General features: G+C 51.5%; 1 protein-coding gene and 1 pseudogene across 1 annotated transcript in view; one reads left to right on the forward strand and one right to left on the reverse strand.

Moving 5' to 3' along the window:
• ATG7 (autophagy related 7) overlaps positions 1–18,089 on the reverse strand; it is a 325,835-nt gene extending 307,746 nt beyond the window's left edge. Inside the window, exon 1 of the mRNA XM_024740183.1 lies at positions 18,072–18,089. The gene's annotated coding sequence lies outside the window, so the exon portion shown is untranslated. The remainder of the gene's footprint in view (positions 1–18,071) is intronic.
• The window catches only part of LOC112396447 (store-operated calcium entry-associated regulatory factor-like), a 46,621-nt pseudogene continuing 45,854 nt past the window's right edge, over positions 17,858–18,624 (forward strand).

Genomic DNA, 18,624 nt, shown 5'->3' on the forward strand with positions numbered 1-18,624 from the left:
ACTGCGCCTGATTTTCAAGGTCTTTGGAAATGGGGGAGACTTTGCAGTCATTTTCCCTTTCTCAAGAGGACACGTAGATGAACAAATGGGGGCCGTCAAGCAAGTGACACTCACAAGGTCTGGGTGCCCCGTCCTTGAAGATAAGCCATCTCATGGAAGGAGACAAGTAGCACTTGCCGACTCTCTCGCCCAAATATCTTTTATGTGGAGACTGTTTTTATCAAGAAGCAGAGAAAAGATTTCCCTTGACTGAATAAGTAAGAGAGTTGTGTTTAGATGTCCCACTTGCCCCTGCTTTAGATGAGGCCACCTTACCAGCGGGCCGGAAGCAGGCCGGGGGACGTCCGCGTGCCTCTTGGCACCGGTGCATCTCGATCTGTAAGGTGCATCCGTGTCACCTCGTTAAGTGCAGATTCTGAGTCTGCAGGCCTGGGTGAGGGCTGAGAGTCTGCATTTCCAACAGTCTCCCAGGTGATGTCAGTGCTGCTGGTCCTAGGACCACCCCACAAAGAGCAAGGCTCCTCCCACAACCCTTGGTCCCATGGTGACCCTGAAACTATCACTCATTGCCATTAAAATATTCCAGGTCCGGGGGCTTCCCTGGCAGTCCAGTGGTTAAGACTCCACGTTTCCAGTGAAGGGGGCACGGGTTCAATCCCTGGTCGGGGAACTAAGATCCCACATGCTGTGCGGCACAGACAAATAAAAAAAATAAACAAATTAAAATAAATTAAAATATTCCAGGTTAGACCAAGACAGGGAGGGAGGCGATCCCTGGTGACCCTGCTTACCTCTCTAGGAGGGCCCATTTCCCCCCGCCCCCTACCCTTAGGCTTTACTTTATGCCCTGGCAAAACCTAATCCCTTACGGTTTCCTGCACACGTCACGCTATTGTGGATGCTGCGTTGCTCGGCCCAGGCTGTACCTTCTGCCTGTAAAGCTCTTCTCACCTTACTTTGCTGAATTAAGACCTACTCATCTTTGAAAACCCTGCTGGCACATCCTCAGGCTGAGATCAGGGCCCCACCCCTCCACCGCTACCCCAGCTTCTGCACACGCATAACCCTTGTGAGTATCTAGGCCATAACGCATATCTTACTATATGGAGACTGCCTGAGTCTGGGTCTGCCTCCCCCCCAGGCTTTAAGTTCAAAAGCGCGGATCATGCCTTGTCTCCTCTGTCTCCTCGGTGCCTAGCACACAGCTTGGCACACAGCAGGTGCACAATAAATGTTTGCCAAACTGATCCAAAGCTGGCAACGTCGCTAAGGGAAGAGTTTAGCCGATTCTTTCCATCTCAAAGAAAGATGACTTAATTTTATAAACAAAATGTGGGTGTGTGCGCATGTGTTTTCTGCCTCCTTCTTTGTTCCTGAGTTTAAAGAAAGGTGTGAAATGATAATAATAATAATGCAGTTTGCAGGTGCCTAACCTGGGTTAACCCATTGAATCCTGTGATGTGGGTCCTGCTATCAACCCCCTGGAACAGATAAGAAAACTGAGACTCACAGGGACCAGTGAGCTGTCAATAGCACCTAAGTGGCTGAGCACATGGGGATTCCAACACAGCTCTGTGTGACACCAAGCGAAGGGGCCCTTCTGCTGAGTTCCCAAAGCTGCAAAGCTTGAGGTCTGCATTGGAAATGGCGGAGGTGCAGACCTGACAGTGGTTACACACTGCAGAGGAGGAGGTGGTGAAAGTAGAAGGACACTGGGATGGGGGACCAGGTCCTCAAACAGAGCTGTTCCTGCCTGCAAGGCAGTGAGCACCTCACTTGGACATCTATTCAGAGAGGCAGCCAGGAGTGCCATGGCTATGACCTGATGGAGGTGGGGCGGGGAGGTTGTTACAAAGGGAAAGACAGTGAATGCATCTCCTCTTGAAGAGGGACGGGCAGAGGAACAGGGATTCTAGAATGAGTCACATCCCACTCCAGCCGGCCCAAGCCTCGGGCACCTGGGAGGTGGCCGCACGTGGCCCTACAGCTGGGCCCCTGTATTCCACACTCTCTACAGGAACCAAGCCTCCAGGGGAGCCCAGCGGCCTGTCTCCATCACCGCCTCGACGCCCGCCCGCACTCCGTTTCTCTGACCCATCACTGCTGTAACGAGCCAGCCGAGGTGGGCAGGAGGGTGAGCGCGGGAAGGACGTCCCCTCCCCCACACCTCCTCTGGGCCTCTCCTATTCCCCCATCCCTTGGTTTCCATGGCAGTGTCTGGCAACGAGGTGTCTACTTCAAAGTGCTGGCAGGGATGCCAGGCAGGAGCCACACAGACACAGGCCTGGGGGTGAGGGCAGGGAGCTCTCAGCTGTTGAGTGCCTACTCAGAGTGGGTCCTGTCCAAGACTCCACGTCCGTCGCCTCCCTTACTCCTCATCCCAGCTAGGCGAGGAACCTATTATTATCTCATTTTACAGATAAGGAGACTGAGGCACAGGGCGGGGGAGGGTAAAGGCCACGCCCAGGGTCATACAGCCAGTCAGTGGCAGAGCCAGGATTCAAACTCAGACTTCTGTGGTTGAAGCCCAGGCCTTTAATCACTTCCTGCCTCTTGGCCAGGGCTCAGCTGTTCAGGCCGGAGCTCTGCCTCATGCCGCAGGCCCATGGGTGAATCCCTTCGCCTCTCTGAGACTCTGTAAAATGCGGCGGTGAGTCCCATTGCTCGGAGGGGCTGGGAGGACTGAAGCAAGCTGGGGGAAGCCCTGAGCTCCTGGCTGGGGTTCAGTAAAGGGCTCTGCTCCTCCATCTCCAACTGGAGAGACTCCCATCCCAGGATTCCCGGACAAGCAGAGCACAGCTGCCCGGATCCACCGGGAGGAGTCGGCCCAGGAGCCCCCACGGCATGCCGCCCCCGACCCAGTGCTCCTGAAAAGAACAGCTCTGGTCCGCTGGACATACACTTTGTGCCAGGAGCCCCACTAGGGCCCTGCACACTCCCAGTGACCCTGGGCGTGAGACACGCTTACTATCCTCTTGTTATAGAGCAGGAAACCCAGTGGTGGCACCCACACCGAGCACTCCAGGAGCAGAAAGCGGGTGGTACTTGCACCGACCTGGGTGACCGAAGGAAAGTGCCTCAGAGAGACACCCGTTATGTTCAGTTCTACCTTCAAAATAGACCTCCAAGCTGATCCCCTCCCTTCACGTCCACGTTATCCCCTGGCCTGGCTACCTCGGCCCCTGCTCAAAGGACGGCAAGCCTCCCTCAGAGGCCTCGCTCGGCCACTGTTCCCCTTCCTTTGTGTTTCGTCCACACAGAGGGCTGGGCGATGCTTCTCATCACACATTTTATCCTGTCATCGGAGGTCCCAAACCCTCCGGTGGCTCACAATGTCTTCCGAACAAAAACCAGGTCCTCACGATGGCCGACAAGGGGACATCCAGCCCGTGACCTCTCAGACCCTATCCCCTACACTCACTCTTGTTCACCCTGCTGCAGAGGCTTCCTCACTCTTTCTAGAACATTCCAAACCACCTGCAGCCCAGGACCTTGACGTTCCCTCTGCCCAGAATGCTTCTCCCTCGACACAAACATGATTCAATTTCTCACACGGTGCAGAGGCCATCCCTCCCATTCTCCCACACTGCTCATCATCAACAACTGCTCAACACTGCAGTTTACATGCATTTGTCGACGTACTTCTTTCACGAGAGTGAAAGCTCTAGGAAGGCAGGACTGTCCATCTTGTGCATCCCTGTCCCTCACCACCTACAAGAGTCCTTGACCCCCATGCATGGGTTATCTGTGGAGTGGCCTGGGGCAAAATTTTTGGGCAACCAGGTGCTCGCTAACTGAACTAGTAAGATTCTCTCTAGAAAGGCTGAGTGTGAAACGCACAAAGCAGAGCAGTTGGTAGGAATCAGGGGCAGAAATCAAAAGCCATGAGGCTGCAGAAGCCAGGAGCCACAGAAACCACGAGGCAGCAGGTGGCATGGGCCAGGAGGTAGAAACAGGCTCCACCTGAGCAGGCATCTTTGTCTGCTTTCTTCTGCAGGAAATCCCAAGGGCCTGGAGGAGGGCCTGGTGCACACAGGTGCTCAGTAAATGTTTGCTGAATAAATGAAAGGTGGAGCGGAGAAAAGAGAAGAGTTAGTTGGCATAAGCAGGAACAGCCAAAGTGGGGCAAGGAGTGGAGACGCCGTGGACACGGCTGCAGGGAAAACAGCCTCCAGGGGATCCGGACAAGCCTTCAGTCTCTGGCAGTGTGATGGCGACACTGCTTTCTGTCTTTGCTACATCGCCCTATATCCAGGCAATAAGCCCCATTAACTGAGGCTAACTTGGACATGTCTCTAGTCCCTGCAACCCCAAACAACCTGCTAACAGGGAGGCCTCCCTGGAAGAGGCACCACTGAAGGGGGAACTTGGAACAGGCAACCCCAGACCCCTCTTCTTACTTTCTTTTTTTTTAAACAGCTTTACTGAGATACAATTTACATACCATGAGATTCACTTATTTTGCTATGTATATTTTATCACAATTAAAAAACCTCAGAATAAAACTCTTGGGGACTTAGGGTTTGAGTGGGCAGAGGAGGCAGGAGGGTATGTTGGCAGCAAAGTCACAGTGATGAGGAAGCACGAGGTGTGCCTGGGGAAGGGTGAGGTGTCCCACATGGATGGGCAGATGAAGAGTACGGGGGTGGGGGGTGAAAGGCAGCCAGGGCGAGCCTGCCAAGAGCCTATGTGTAGCACTCTGGCTCAGGGTCTGGATCGGCTGTGATGAGCCTCGGAAGGAGAACAGTCTGCCCAAAGCCAGCGGTGGTGCCCGCAGAGGTCAGGAGAGCTGGGTTCTAGAGCCGGCTCTGCTGTTAGAGCAGGTGTGGCCCCGGGCAGGTCACCCTCCCTCTCCTGGCCCCTCGCTCCTCCCTCCGGCATCCCTCAAAGTCCCTTGCTGCTCTAATTTCCCCTAAACAAATGTGGTAAGGAGAATGGGGCTGGGAGCCAGACCTGGCTTAGAAGCCCGGGTCCTTCACTTTCTAGCGGCATGACCCTGAGTTCCTCATCTCTAGGACGGGGACAACAGTCCCGACCGCACACGGCTGCTTAGAGGGCCAAATGGGGCAACAAATAGAGAGGGCTTGGCACGAGGCCCTCACATGCTAGCGCCATCAGTACCACCACGTCGTGTTAGCCGATGCTGATGAGATGCTTGAGGGCAATCCTGTAAACCAGCAAGCACAGAAGCGGAGACCTGCTCCCAGCTGCAGTGTTTGCAAAGTAACACTTAGTGCATGGATAGACACACAGCTTGGTGCCTGGGATGAAAGGGAGTAAAAGGCATTCGTTAGAAAAATGCTTGGTTTCCCTTAGTGACCAAGGACACAGAGAAAGCTCTGCGTGTTCAGAACTGGCACGGTGTCCTTGCTGTTACGGAGCCCAGCACCGATGGGGCAACCAGGCCCCACATCAGCCCGAACAAACCTGGGGTGTCCATCCTGTAACTCACTCAAGCTTTCTCTTCAATCCACAGAGCCAAATGCTCATTTGATTTTTCTTCCCTGTTCGCCTGTGTGTTTTTTCTGCTTGTAATAGAAAACAACAACGTCTCTGGGTATCAGTGAGCATTCAACATTGGAAATCCAAGGCTTAGTTTCATGACTTATTCCTACTATGTAGCCTGGAACTCGGGAAAAAGGGTACGGACAGGGTCTAGCACCTAGAAACACCCCCTTTTTATATTTATAGGACGGACTGAATGGACAAATGCAACGTAAGCTACCAAGCGAAAAACTGGAAGGGTTACCTAGGGCTGAGCAATTTCCAAAAACACTTCAGGCAATTAGCATCTCACCGTGAGGGGCTTCCTAGCAAGGAAGAAAGGGATCCAAGTATCTCGGTTCAAACCTCAGCTCAGCTAAGCTAGCTGTGTGACCTTGGTCCAGCCACTTAGCCTCTCTGAGCCTCAGTCAGCACTGTGCTTCCCCATCTGAGAACATCACATCCCACTTTGTTGTTATTCTTCCAGCATCTGTCTTCATCACCCTGCAAAACCAATGGCTGTGTCTGCCTGTCCACTGTAGTGTCACCTGTGCACGGCAGGGGCACGAGCCCTACGAACTCTCCAAATCCAGCTCTACCTTACCGCTCCTCTGCTGCTGGCCCGGACGTTGCCTCTTTGGGTTTAGCAAAGATTTCATTCAGCCCCGAGAACTTAAGCGGGGACTTTTTCTTCTGCAGGCCACTGGTCAAAGGCCAATGTCATTGTCTGACCCAGTAATGAACTGCAAGGCTGTTCTTGTTTCTGGCTTGATTTAAGAACTCCATAAAGGAAGCAGAGTTGGGTGAATGGTTTGATTAAGTGGAGAAGCTACATATCATCCACTCCCAGAAGAACTGGAGTGACTTCTACTAGGATCCCAATATCAGAACACACAACACAATCTATGTCTGTACCCCTACGTGGCAGAGAAAAAGCAGGGGTGGATGAGGAAACAGCTTATCTTTATGGGCAGGAAGAGTTTTAGAAAAAAGAGGGGAAAAACACCACACATTTCCATCTCTCGAGGAGTTTACAATCTGCTGATGGAAAGAGACAGGTAAAGCAGGTATTTATTTTACATTATGATGAGCGCATGGTGTCACAGAAGCACCTGGCCAGTCTGGGAGAGCAGGCAGAAATGAGAGAAGGGGATGATGGCCCTATAGATCCTTTCCTAGCCCATGCCCACCCCTATTACATCTGCTTCCCCTACACAGAACATCTCTCATGCCCCTGCCCACCTTAATTGCTTCCTGTTACCCTCCCTAATCACACGCTATGATGTGGCCTGACCAGGTCACCTGCTGGATGACCACATGCCTTCCCACCTCTGCCCGGAATATCCTTCCTTCACATCTCTACCCTCGAAACCTTAGGTTTCAAAGCCCTGCTCACGCTCATTCATTCTTTCACTCAAGAAGTATTTCTGAGGGCTTACTATGTCCCTGACACTGTGATGGGCACTAGGGATATAATGGGGAAGCTGCAGCCCATGTCCCCAAGCTACTTAAAGCTGTGGGGAGACAGACAGTCACAGTAAGGAGTAATACATGTGTGGTAGATGTGAGTCCAGAGAAGGGTCCTAGCCCAGCCTCGGTGGGGTGTGTGCATGGAAGGCTTCCTGGAAGAGGCTTCTGAGCCCTGACAAATGAGGTTAAAATGGAGAGAGGTGCCTATTAATGTACGTGAACCTATATAGCTATAATAATAGCTGACATTTATGGATGCTACTAGGAGCCAAGCACTGCACACATATTAACTCCTTTTCAGTCCCTACAAGCCTACGGGAGTGAGTACTGTTACCATTCCCATTGCCAGATGAGGAATCTGAGGCACAGAGAAGTTAAGAACTTGCTCCTGGTCACACAGCTACTAAGTGGCAGAGTCGGGGTTCAAACTCAGTGCACCCCAGAGCCCAGGCTTCTGACCACTGCATTCTGTTGTCTCAGGCTGCCAGTGTTATTCTGACATTTCCTCTTTTCACTTAACCATGAACTCATCACAGACATCCTTCTAAATGGTGCAACCCAGGCCCCATTCTACTTAATGGCTGCAGAGGGAGGATGACACTGGAATTCGAGCAGGGAAGTGATTTGATCAGATTCTTCCCTGGGAAACAGGCAGGGGGCCACCTAGGGGCAGGGGAGCTCTCTTGGGGTCCTGGGGAGGGAGGACCAGGCCTAAGCTCAGGCTGGGATAGGGAGGACGCTGAGGGGGGCTGGGCTCCGGGAACATGACCAGGCAGCAGCACCTCTCAGGGGATTGTGGAAGTGGAAGAAGGGGTCCTGAGACACCTCCCCCAAACCTTCTGCTTACAAGCCTCTTACAGACCCAGCATCTTTCCCTCTCGCCCCACCCTAGCCCGGCATGTCTGATTCTCCCTGAGAATCTCCCTGAGCGCACCCCAGCTGGCACTTCCAATTAAGAGGTATCGACCATCGGGGCTTCCCTGGTGGCGCAGTGGTTGAGAATCCACCTGCCAATGCAGGGGACACAGGTTCAAGCCCTGGTCCGGGAAGATCCCACATACCGCAGAGCAACTAAGCCCATGCACCACAACTACTGAGCCTGCACTCTAGAGCCCGCGAGCCACAACTACTGAGTCCACGTGCCACAACTACTGAAGCCCACGTACCTAGAGCTTGTGCTCCACAACAAGAGAAGCCACCACAAGGAGAAGCCCACGCACTGCAATGAAGAGTAGCCCCCGCTCGCCGCAACTAGAGAAAGCCCACGCGCAGCAACGGAGACCCAAAGCAGCTAAAAATAAATAATTTTTTTAAAAAGAGTGACTGACCATCAGTTTCAGTTCAGCTGACATGTGCAGATGTAGTATCTATGGAATTCTTAATTCATTGAATATTCTTTGCCCAGGAGGGTCACAGCTATTCTATCCAAAGTGCAAAAAACAAAACAAAAACACCACAAGTTACCCAGAAGCACTGCTTTAACACCGTCCTCTAGTACCACCCCATCCAGCCCCACCACATTCGGCCACCTGTCAGTCCTACTGCACCTGCTCCAACAGTCTTAGTCTGTCCACTTCTCTCCAGGGCCACCACCGCTGGTCTGAGTGACCTTCCTCTCTCACCTGGACAACTGCAATAGCCTCATTCCTGGTCTCCCAGCTCCACTCTAGCATAAGTTAGTCCACATCTCTAGCCTCAGTTTTCTTATCTCTAAAATGGGCACACTGACACTTCTCTCACAGGGCTGTGGAGAAGACGGGGTGACATGATGAACCAAAAGCCCTGGCCGGGAGTGCCTTCTCAATAGATGACAGCTCCTTTCCTCCATCAGCTGGCTGGGAGGGATGAGAAAGGTGAGGGACTCTTCTGCTTTCATACTCTGCTGGTGCACATACGAAGCAGGCACCAGCGGCCTCTGCACATCCCTGCCTCTCTTGACCTCACTCCTCCAGCTACAGGGCTTCTTGCCTGTTTCCTGCCTCTTGTTTCCTTCCATAGAGTGAGAGGTCCTCTAGCTTCAGACCCTGGGCTCTCTCCCACTCCTCATTCACTCTCCGGGGCCTGTGCAAGATGCCACGTATTTATAAGAGAGTTTGAGAGATGAAATAGGCAAGTCATACTCAGGCTCTGCTGGGCTGCTCTTAGGAGCCAGCCTGTCTGCTGGGAGCCTAGGAGAAAGACCTAGGCTCTGCAGGGACCCAGCCCTGCCCACCTCTGGGGCAGGCAGGAAACCCATCCGATTCTAGCCTTCAGCATTAGCCAGCCCACATGCTCCAGTGTCACTCGGATCAGTAATAACGGTGACGTTTTGTTCTCCGGCTACCTTGCTTTTTGTCTTAATACTCAGCTGGTGCAGAACTCAGGCCAAGCAGAGGAGTGCTATTTACGGGCCTCCCCCCGCCCCCCAACAGGACTGAGCAGCAGGAGAAGACCCTGTCCGCTGTTCCTACCTTGTTAATGGAGATTCTCAGGGCCTCCCTCATCAAGCCCGGTGCTCGGTGCTGTGAGAACCAATCAATAAATGACTGACAAATACTTCCTGAGCTCCTGATACAACTGTGAAAATAACTCATCTTTGCTCAGTGTTACTTACTACTTTTGAGACGCCTAAAAAGCATTTTCAGGTACTCGAACGCTACGAGGTGCTGGTATCTTCACCAACTTGGTGGTCTTTACTGCCATTTGCATGATCAGGGCACGCCCTTGTCTTTCAGGATCTAGCTGTGAACTCACTTCCTGCATCCAGTAAGTTTTCATTACACACCTACTAGGTGCCAGGTGCTATTAACAAAGGCACTGCAGGTATAGCTGTCAACCAGGCAGATGACACCCCTACACTCCTGTACTGGCGATCTGGTGGCAGTGACGAAGAAAATCAACAGACAGGGACTGGACTGGGCAGGGGTCAAAACGGGGTAGTCGGGGAAGGGCTCTCCGAGGAGGGAACGTCTGAGTCCTCAGTGATGGGAAGGTGCCAGCCATTGCAAGACCTAGGGGAAGAGGCTCTCAATAACACTGTGAGTGGTGGTACTACTATTAATATTAGGAGTCCCCTTTTACAGATGTGCAAACTGAGGCCAGGGAGGTTAAACCGCTTCCTCCGAGGCCAAAAAGGTAACTATTTATGGCACCAGGTCAACACTCTGAAACCCCAACTATTGCCACCAAACCCACTTGCCTGTAGTTTCTAGAACTTTTAAAAAGAATCTTAACCTCGGAGATCTTCAACAAAGTAGCATGCAGCACACCCTCAAGAAGCCTCCAGCTTAACCTGAGAAAACATCTTTACACAGAAACACTCATCACACAAGGTGGGTCACAAATTAATGCATAGGATTAAAACAGTTTCAAAAATTTTAAATCCAGTGGGATTTATTTTGAAACCTGACAAAATGACCCCCAATTTTTTGGGTAAAAAGAAATCCATGTAAGATAGTTATTTATTCATCGGTTTGTTTAATAAACACCTACGAGTTGCCAGGTTCTGCTGTCAGTGCTTTTCAAATATTAATTCTTTCAAACCTCATGACTCATTTAATACTCATGACAATCCTGTAAGTTAATACAGTCACTAACCCCACTGTCTAATCAAGGGAATCAAGGCAAAGATAGGGTGGATGGCCTGCCTGAGACACACTGCAAAGTGGGGGAGCCAAGATCCAAACCTACGTCATCTGGCCTGGAACCTTTGCTCTTTGCCGTAAACTGAATTTACAAGTATCATTTACACAATTGAATTTATATGTACGATTACATTTTGTCTCTTTCTACCTGACATGAACTTGTTTTCAGAAGGTCTGATTTAAATGCAGAATTTATGGTTTCCCCCAAATTTGCTGTGGGGAGCCCTCGAGAGGCTCTTGGAAAAGTTAGACCGTCATCCTCCAGGGAGGTGGAAACTAGCTCTATCAGGGGCCCCTCAGGGTGGACGTGCCATACAAACAGTTAGATGCTTCGGACAAAGGAAAGAAAACAGGCTTCCATTGGGGGCCAGCGTCAACAGTCACGCTGGCAGACACTCGGGATCACATGTGTGCGATGGCAATGGAACTGGGCTTCACTTGCACTGGGGGAGAGGGCCAGCGGGATGGATTTATTTAGTGATGATTCTCTCCAGGAACAGAGAAAAGCCATCTAGTAAATAAATGAAGTTCTCCTAAAAGAATAAACCAAGTGAGACCTGCCTAGAAAGTTTGAAAGAAAGAAAAAAAAGAAAAAGAAGGGGAAAGCAGATGCCTTTGGGAGCTGTTCACAGTTATGCCCCGCAGAGAATCCTCCGAGCAGCATGGCACAGACCCGCACTGCTCTCCTCCACCTGCGTGGCGCCCAGCCAGCGTCTGCCCTGGTCCTGCCACGACCCTGTCTGATGCTTGGCCGCCCGAATCAGCAGAAAGTTCAACACCTGAACAGCTGGGAAGGAGACCCGTTGCTGAGGAGTGGGTGTCCAGGTTGCAAACCCTGAAATAGAAAACCGTGTGAATGGTGCTCCCTGGAGTTGTACGACGCTGCAGCTCTGCCTCTAAAGATGCAGAGCAATTGAGGATCTGACGCAGGTGGCAGAGGCGAGGAAAGGAAGAGCGAGCCAGTAGATGGGATGGGGACAACTAGAGAAATACGTGAAAAGAGAACTGAGTGAGACCTTCATCTTACACCCAAACCCAGACAGGTTAGACAGTGGTAATTTGCCGTGAAAGATGAAACTATTAAAACAATTCACAACTAGAAACCTTGTCTTCCTAGTCTGAATAATGGGGGTAAGAGTAGCTACCTCATGGCCTTGTTATGGGGATCAAGAGAGATGATCCACCGAGCTGATCTCCCTGTGCTATGCGGCTGCTTCCACTAGCTATCTACCTTACATCTGATAAAGCAGAAACCAACACACCATTATAAAGCAATTATACTCCAATAAAGATGTAAAAAAAAAAGAAAAAAGAGATGATCAAAATTAGCACAGGGCCTTGTGTTTTAGTAAAAGAGGATTGAGCGATGATTCAGCTGAGAAACTTGCCCAAATCTAGCCACCCCGGGGGTCAGAGGGAAATGGCTGGAGGGGTGTGGCCCCAGGTCATAATCTGGGGATTTCAGGCAAACTGATTATCGCAGAGGGGGAAAGAAGACGTGCGCATGGGTGGAGTCACGTGCCTTCATCGCGGGCACCGGAGAGTAGTAATTCACAGCATACCCCGTCTGCAGACGCAGCAGTTTTAGAAGCAGGAGGAGACAGGTACCAGACTCTCACCCTGGGCTGGACTTCCTTCATCTGGGATCCTTGGCTGGAAGAACCCTACCCAGAGCCCAAGGCGGGCTCTCCCCACAGCACTCAGGACACCTGGGTCCACAGACTCTGCCCACTTCCCCCTGAGGCAGCCCGAGCCTCTCCCCGTTGGAAAGTTCTGCCTTGGACTGAGCTGAAACCAGCTGTCCTCCCCACCCTGCACTCAGCTTCCACCCAGTGGGGATCCTACTGGTCCATCCTACCAAACTCTCAACAAGAACAACACCAAGCTTACATAATCTCTTCTAGAGAACCAAGGAAATGGGAACACAGCCCACCTTGTTTTATGAGGCCAGCATAACAGTGAAACCAAAGTCTGACAAGTAAACACCAAACAGGAAAATTGCCAGTAAATCTCACTCATGAGCTCATGATGTTAAAGTCCTCAGCAAAAAGGGGATGAGAAATAGCCCAGCAAAAGAGATGCAACAGGACAACCCAAGTTGGGTTTATCCCAGAAATGCAAAAATCAAGGTAGTTCACCATGTTAACAGATTGAAAAAGAAAAATCACGACCATCTGAGCAGAAGCAGGAAAAACATCTACTTCCATATGTGACTAAAAAGGAAAGAAACACTTGGCAAACTGGGAATAGAAAGGAGCTTCTTTAATCTGGTAAAGATTATCTGCCAAGGAAATTCCCTGGCCGTCCAGTGGCTAGGGCTCAGCGCTTTCACTGCCGGGACCTGGATTCAATCCCTGGTCAGGGAACTAAGATCTCACAAGATTATCTACCAAAACCCTAGATAAACATTATACCTAACTGTCAAATGTAGACAGCTCTTCCATAAGAGAGAGAGAGAGAGAGAGAGAGAGAGAGAGAGAGAAACCCAAAGGGAAAAAAGGAATGGAAAGGAAGAAACAAAACTTATTTGCACCTCCTATAATTGTATACACAGTATCTCCAAAATAATCTACAAATACATTTTTTTGAATTAGAAAGTTTAGCAAGATTTCTGCATACAAAATCGATGTGCAAAATGCAAAAATATTTCTCCAAAAAAGCAACCAACATAGCATAATTTTTTAAAAAATATATGTGTAGATAGATATAGATATACCATTTACAACAGCATATAAAATATCAAATAACTAGGAATATATCTAACAAAAGATGTGCAAGACCACCAAGGGACATTAGGAAACTGGACCTAAACTGTATCCTAAATAATGAAGAGAGATACCATGTTCATGGAAGTCTAAATACTGCACCCTCCACCCCCAAGGGGCAACAGAGAGCTCAGCAGGAACACCTGGGCAGATCAGAGCAACCTGGGCTTATATTCTACCTCCTGTTGCTTCTAAAATGTGTGACTCTGGTGTGTTTGACCAAGCCCTCTGAACTCCAGTTTCCTCACCTGTAAAACATGGATAGCCATTCCTGTCTAGTTGTGAGGAGTCAATAGATAATAAAGCACTTTGTGGGGGGAGGGGAGGGATTAATTTGGAATTTGGGATTAACAGAAACACACTACTATATATAAAATAAAGAAAGAACAAGGACCTAATAGGAAACTATATTCAATACCTGTTTTATATATATATATGACTGAATCACTACGCTGTACACCTGAAACATTATAAATCAACTATACCTAAAAAAAAAAAAAAGAAAGAAAGCACTTTGCAGAGTGCTGTATAAAAGCAGGGATTCTTATGACTAGCATTCTTGCCCCTTGTTGGTCTAAGGGTAGGGAAAAAGCTCTCTCTCCCAGATTAGGCCAGCTGTGTCTTTGCTTTTGCTCATCAACTTGTCATCAAAGGCACTGGTGAGTGCTTATTCTGTATACAACATTTTTTCATTCAGTGCTCACAGCAACCTATATGACGGGTGCTATGTTAGCCCCATTTTACAGATGAGAAAGCTGAGGCTCAAACAAGCAACTTGTCACTCATATATTCATTCATTCATTCGACATTCATGAGCCCGTTCTATGTACCAAGAGCTGTGAATACCCTGGTGAGTAAGTTGGACATGGTCCCTGCTCTTTTAGAACTGACAGTCGAGGTGGGAAGACAGACAAAAATCATACCACAACTAACAAGCTGGCAGAACCAAGATTCAAACTCAGGTCTGCTGGACATGAGAATCCATGCTCTTAACCACTCCCCGAGGCGCCTTCCTCAACTTCCTCTGCTCCATCCTCTCTGTTGTGATGTAACGGTTCCTAACATCCACCCTGCCGGCAGCAACAAGTTTCAATGGGTCTTGCCATCCAAGCTGCTGCACAAACTGAGAGCTGTCAGCTTCGATCCTGGCCCATGTGATTCTCATGCATTATCACTGGAGAACTACAGCAGGGAAGATGAACGCATGAAGAGGAGAGGCATCCTGTACCCGCCTCCCCCCAGCATCAGCAGCACTGTTCCCAGTGAGTGTGCGCCTGAGTCCTCTGCCACCATTAACGGCAGAAGTGAGTCACTTATAAGTAAGATACGGGAGCTTTATGATAATTACATCCCGAGATTCAGGAATGCTCAGCGTCACTGTGAAAGGGAGAGCAGCAGGTGACTGGGCTTGAATGATCCTCTGCCAGGTACGTCTTTCAGATAAAACGTCTTGGATCAGGTGCAATTACAGCTAATGCCCAGCCTGAATGCTAATGAGAATTACTTACAATTGCTTGTAATTCTTTGCCATTTACACTACCTGTTTTATTCCTTTTCTTTTCCACCCTGGCATTAACCCTGAGAAACAGACACTAGAAGATATGATTAATGGCCATTTTGCAGATGAGGAAATTGATGCTCAAGGTCACTCAGCTCAAAGGGCCAGGGCTGGGGTTCTAATCCTGAACTTTCTTTACTACACCATTCCGTCTTTAAGGGGGAAAAAACCCCAGAACTCTGGATATGTCTTCTCCACCTGGAAGGTGCACAAAATATCAATCTGAAAGGCAGCTGGGGTGGCGTGTTCTGCTGACGTCTTTGCGTTGGTGAGGACAGGGCAGACCTTATGAAATGAACTTCACACCGACCTTCTGCCTTCCCACAACCGTCAAGAGGCCCACACTTGTCCCTGAGAAATGACCATGAAGAGAGAACCTGGGCAGAAAGGTAAGAATCCTTCTCGTGCCCCACAAGCCAGAAAACTGTCCCAAATCCATGCCCCTCAGAAACATACCAGAGCATCAAGTTCAAGGTGCAGTGTGAAGGAGTGCGGTTTGCCGTTAACGGTGGTAATCATGGTAATGCCCAGCGTTTGCTGAGTACCTCGCAGAGCACCAGAAGTTTTAAACAAGTTTGCACTGGAACTTGAGGTTTTAGGCTACTTAAAGCTTGAGCCTACACTGAGACTTCTTACATTACATCTAACAGCAGATTACTCGCATTTTATAGACGAATAAGCAAGAGTCTTAAGGAGGTCGGGCAGGCAGCTCGCAGGTGGCAGAGCCAGGTTACCAAGCTGGGCCTGTTTGACCCTAACAGTAACAACAGTGACAACTAACATCTAAGTAGCACTTTTATGTACTGCCTCATAAAAGTGTACTGCATCTAGGTGCTGTATGCGCACGAACACAATTAGTTCTCTCACCAACCCGGTGAGGAATGTGCTAGGAATACTCCCATCCTAAAAATGGAACAGAGAGGTGTAGCAACTTGCTCAAGGCCACAGAGCCCATAAGTGACAGCTCTGGGATCTGAGCCAGCTGCAGAATCCACACTTTTGATCTCTTTGCCATGCCTCCTCTTTGTTATAGAAAGGCCACACCACTTCCACCAGGCACTCCTGGACTGTAAAAAGGAAAGCGCAAACAGGAACATGGAATTCTGAGAGAGTCCGAGGAAAGGAAGATCAGGTACAAGTTCTTCCTACCTCGGACAGCCAGCCAAGGCGGGAGCACCCCCAGCCCAGCACTGTCCACACTCCTCTGGGCTGCAGGGGCTTGGAGGCAGCTCCTGCCTCCACCCAGCTCTGAAATCATGTTCAGGCAGTGCACAGCCATCTCCACCCTCTATCCTGGACGGATTCTCTCTCACACGTGAAAATGGTATCAGGCTTCCCTACAGACTTTGCCTCCATCAGGGGAAATACCTCTTGAGACAGCAGGGTAGCCTCAGGCAGCCTCAGGCTCCCGTGTGAGGGTCCAACTAGCCCTGGGTCAGATTAGGGAATTTATGTGGGGCTGTCAGGGATTCCTGTGAGTGATAACCACTCAGCAGCAGGCCTCCTACACGACACCTGTCACAGAGAGAGGAGAGCGCTGCACGGGCATCAGGGACCCTGTTGCCTGGCATCTCTCTATTTTCACCTTTGCTGCTGCCAATCACAAGCAGAAGGGACCTAAGGTCCCATCTACAGCCTGAGTGTCACTGACAATCTGGAAGGAGTCAAGGAAAACCTATGTTCAAATCCCAACTCCTCCACGGACCACGTGGGCAACCCCAGGCAAGTTATTTAACCTCTGCGAGCCTCAAAAGACAATCTGTTCGATGAGCCCAGTAATAATAGTGCCCACTCCGCAAGGCTGCTGTGAAAACTAAGTGGGATAACGCATAATGATGCTCTGACGGGTCCATTCTCTCTCTCTCTCCCAGTCTCTGCTCCTGCCTGACTCCAAGATTAAAGCTAAGATTGGGGCATTCAAGACCTCCCTATCGGATCCCCAGCTCTGCTCTCCTTCATGCTCTGGAGACACACTCCATCTGTGCTCCAGTCACAGGGACCTAGCCCGCATCATGGAATGAGTGCCCCAGGTACCTTCCGGCCGGGGGACCTGGTTCACATAGTACTTAGCCCCAGCACCATTCCTTCATCATCGGGCTCCAGGCCTGAGGTGGGAGCCCCCTGCCGGACGACAGCAACCCTGCCTGGAGCATCTCTGCATTACCAGCTCCCGGGCGCAGCGGACACCTCAGAGAGATTAAGGGATCGGGGTAGGGTCTCTTTGGGGGGCGGGGGGGGAGGGGAGAGGCACCCAGAGAAGGAAAGAAGTTTCCGTGAAGAACTGCTGCGCTCCAGCTCCTGACTTCCTTGGCTCCTTCCAGAAAAATCGAGAGTAGCTTCTGGAATTTGGCTCCTGTCACCTGAAAGGGCAGCCGCAACGGGCTTCTGCCGCCAGAATCCACTCCCTGACAGTAAGGGCCACTCATCTTTCCACAGGATCCTCTGCGAGGCACAATGAGGCGGTGGTGGTCCGCCCCGGGTTTGCAGCCGTGCTGTAGGAGAGCGTGGGCAGTGGTCTCCACACTTCCCACACCAGACCCCTGGTGACGCTGAACCCGGGGCTTGCCCGCATGCCATTAAGTGGTGTGGGTCAGGCTGACTCGGGTTCAAAACCCTGGCTCTCTCCTTGACTCGGTGGTGCTCCTGGTCACAACTTTTCCTCTCTGAGCCTCTTTCCTTCTCTGTAGAATGGGTATAATGCCGGTTCATCAAGTTAAAGGGAGAACCGAAAGAGATCACGGATACCCAGTGTCTGGCATATTCAACGCACTCAAGAGATGGGCTCGGACTGCGGGGAACATCAAACTCAGAGCCTAGGGCAGCTCTGGGAAAAACGGAGACTCGCCCCCCCTGCCGGAGCCGGAGGCAGACGCCTGGGGCGCGCACGCTGGCGAACCCAGGCAAAGCCACAGGTGTGTGCGCGTCGGGGCGGGGGCCAGAGCTGGCTATCAGACAGGATGCCGCGGAGCCAGCCGCGCTCCGGGACCCTACCCGCGCCGCCCACAGTCGCCAGGGCCCCGGAGCGCGTCCACCCCACGCCGGCGGCTCCGGGAGCTCTGCGGCTCCGTGGGGATGCCCAGATCCAAGCCCGGCCACGCACAGCCTCGCCCCGCAGCCGCGGCCGCACTCCAGCCCCTGCCCGCGCCCTGCCCGCTCTCCGCTCCGACTCACCGGCGCCGGCTCCCGGGAAAGTTTGGTGGCGAGGCGTCCGCGGCAGCCAGGCTGCTCGGTGCTCGGCTGCGGCGGCAGGAGCGCCGAAGGAGCGGACCCAGAGGCGGGGCGCGGTAGGAGGAGCTGCGCCGAGGGGCGCCAGCCCGGAAGGCGGGAGGGAGGCGGAGACCTGGGCCCCCGGGCCTGCAGTGCCCCCGCCTCCCGCTCTGTGCTCCTAGGCCGCCCCCCCTCTCCGCGCACGCTGGAAGGGGAGCGAGGGGGCGCCACGGGCTCGGACCCCTTCTCCCACACCTGCCCCAGGGTCAAAGCTGCTCCCGCAGAGCGCCCCGGCCTCCGGCTCTGCACGGTGCGGAGGTTCCTGGGGTCTGGAGGGAGAGGTTGAAAGCAGGATCAGAACCCTGGCGAGAACATCCTCCCCGCCACACACACACACACACACACACACACACACATGCACGCACACCCGAGGGCAGACAAAAATAGATGAGTCAAAATAAAGAAGCAGAGAGAGAGAGAGAGAGAGAGTCAGAGATGCGATGATGTTTGACAAAGT

This window comes from Neophocaena asiaeorientalis, unplaced genomic scaffold, assembly GCF_003031525.2.
Source record: "Neophocaena asiaeorientalis asiaeorientalis breed wild unplaced genomic scaffold, Neophocaena_asiaeorientalis_V1.1 scaffold75, whole genome shotgun sequence".
NCBI classification, from domain to species: domain Eukaryota; kingdom Metazoa; phylum Chordata; class Mammalia; order Artiodactyla; family Phocoenidae; genus Neophocaena; species Neophocaena asiaeorientalis.